This window comes from Bubalus bubalis, chromosome 9 (genome assembly GCF_019923935.1).
Source record: "Bubalus bubalis isolate 160015118507 breed Murrah chromosome 9, NDDB_SH_1, whole genome shotgun sequence".
NCBI lineage: Eukaryota > Metazoa > Chordata > Mammalia > Artiodactyla > Bovidae > Bubalus > Bubalus bubalis.
The window spans coordinates 54989531-54992500 of NC_059165.1; the positions used below are offsets into that span (position 1 = coordinate 54989531).

General features: G+C 39.2%; 1 pseudogene; it reads left to right on the forward strand.

The window, feature by feature from the left end:
- The first annotated feature begins 1931 nt into the window (after nt 1-1931).
- Nucleotides 1932-2056, forward strand: LOC112587154 (annotated as a pseudogene).
- The last annotated feature ends 914 nt before the right edge of the window (nt 2057-2970 follow it).

The following is a 2970-nucleotide window of genomic DNA, read 5'->3' on the forward strand; positions in this document are numbered from 1 at the left end:
CACACTCAAATTCATTTGACTAAGCCCCATTTTCCTGATATCAAAAATGGGCAAAGAAAAAGGAAGAAAAGAAAATTATAGACTATCTTTGATGAGTATAGATGCAAAAATCTTCAACAAAACATAAGCAAACCAAATCCAGCAAGACATACAAAGTATCATACATCATGATCAAGTTTGATTTATGCCAGTGTCACAAGGATTGTTCAATACACACAAATCAATCAATGTGATACACCACATATTTTTAAAAAAGGTAAAAATCACATGATCATTTTAATAGATGAAAGAAAAGCATTTGACTAAATTCAAAATCCATTAATGATAATAGCTCTAACCAACATGGGTACAGAGCAAATATATCTCAATGCAATAAAGGTCATTTATGACATACCCACAGCCAACATAATACTCAATGGTGAAAAGCAAAAGCCTTCCTACTAAATTTAGAAATAAGGATATCAACTTTTGCTGTTTCTATTTAACATAGTCTTGGAAGTCTAAGCCACAATAATAAAACAAGAAAAATAAATATAATGGATCCTAATTAGAGTGAAAATGAAAGTCACTCAGTTGTGTCTGACACTTTGCGATCCCTTGGACTATACAGTCCATGGAATTTTCCAGGCCAGAATACTGGTGTGGGTAGCCATTCCCTTCTCCAGGGGATCTTCCAAACCCAGGAATTGAACCCAGGTCTCCCACATTTTAGGTGGATTCTTTATCAGCTGAGCCACCAGGGAAGCCCAAGAATATTAGAGTGGGTAGCCTATCTCTTCTCCAGGGGATCTTCCCAACCCAGGGATTGAACCGGGTCTCCTGCATTGCAGGTGAATTCTTTACCAGCTCAGCTACCAGGGGATCCCTAATTGGAGGGAAAGTGTTAAAACTGTCACTGCTCGCAGATGACACAGTACTCTATATATTCCAAAGTCTCCAGACAAAAACAATTAGAATATATTAATTCAGCAAGGTTGCAGGATACAAGATCAGAAATTTTGCATTCCTATACTCCAATACAGAGAAGGCAATGCCACCCCACTCCAGTACTCTTGCCTGGGAAATCCCATGGATGGAGGGGCCTGGGTGGGCTGCAGTCCATGGGGTCGCTAGGAGTCGGACACGACTGAACGACTTCACTTTCACTTTTCACTTTCATGCATTGGAGAAGGAAATGGCAACCCACTCTAGTGTTCTTGCCTGGAGAATACCAGGGACAGGGTAGCCTGGTGGACTGCTGTCTCTGGGGTCGCACAGAGTCAGACACGACTGAAGCGACTTAGCAGCAGCAGTAGCAGCATACTCCAATAAGGAATTAACATAAAGGGAAGTTAAAAGACAATCCCACTTAAAATCACATAAAAAATACTTATGAATAAACTTAACCAAGGATATGACAGACCCATACTCTGGAAACTATAAGACTCTGATGAAGGAAACTGATAATGATTCACTAACAGGGAAATATATCATATGCACTTAGATTAGAAGAATTAGTATTTTTAAAATGGTCATACTACCCAAATTACAGATTAAATGCAATCCCCACCAAAATACTCATTACATTTCTAACAGAAATAGAACAAATAATCCTAAAATTCACATGAAACCACAAAAGCTCCTGAATTTCCAAAGCAATCTTGAGTAAAAAGAACAAATCTGGAGGTAGAATACTCCCAGATTCAAACTATGCTACAAAGCTACCATAATAAATTAGCATAGTACTGGTGCAAAAATAGACATTGGTTCAATGAAACAGAATAGAGAGACCAAACACCACACCTATAGTTAATTAATATATGACAAAGGAGGCAAGAATATCCAGTGGAGAAAGGATAGCCTCTTCAGCAAGTGGTGCTGGGAAAACTGGACAAGTATATGTAAAGTGAGATTAGAACATTACCTCAAACCATATTCAAAAATAAACTCAAGTGCTTGCTTCGGCAGCACATATACTAAAATTGGAACGATACAGAGAAGATTATGGGACCTAATTAAACTTACAAGCTTCTGCACAACAAAGGAAACTATAAGCAAGGTGAAAAGACAACCTTCAGAATGGGAGAAAATAATAGCAAATGAAGCAACTGACAAACAACTAATCTCAAAAATATACAAGCAACTCCTACAGCTCAATTCCAGAAAAATAAATGACCCAATCAAGAAATGGGTCAAAGAACTAAACAGACATTTCTCCAGAGAAGACATACAGATGGCTAACAAACACATGAAAAGATGGTCAACATCACTCATTATCAGAGAAATGCAAATCAAAACCACTATAAGGTACCATTTCATGCCAGTCAGAATGGCTGTGATCCAAAAGTCTACAAGCAATGAATGCTGGAGAGGGTGTGGAGAAAAGGGAACCCTCTTACACTGTTGGTGGGAATGCAAACGAGTACAGCCACTATGGAGAACAGTGTGGAGATTCCTTAAAAAATTGGAAATAGAACTGCCTTATAACCCAGCAATCCCACTGCTGGGCATACACACAGAGGAAACCAGAATTGAAAGAGACACGTGTACCCCAATGTTCATCGCAGCACTGTTTATAATAGCCAGGACATGAAAGCAACCTAGATGTCCATCAGCAGATGAATGGCTAAGAAAGCTGTGGTACATATGCACAATGGAGTATTACTCAGCCATTAAAAAGAATACATTTGAATCAGTTCTAATGAAGTGGATGAAACTAGAGCCTATTACACAGAGTGAAGTAAGCCAGAAAGAAAAACACCAATACAGTGTACTAACACATATATATGGAATTTAGAAAGATGGTAACAATAACCCTGTATGCTGCTGCTAAGTCTCTTCAGTCGTGTCCGACTCTGTGCAACTCCATAGACGGCAGCCCACCAGGCTCCCCCGTCCCTGGGATTCTCCAGGCAAGAACACTGGAGTGGGTTGCCATTTCTTTCTCCAGTGCATGAAAGTGAAAAGTGAAAGTGAAGTTGCTCTGTCGTG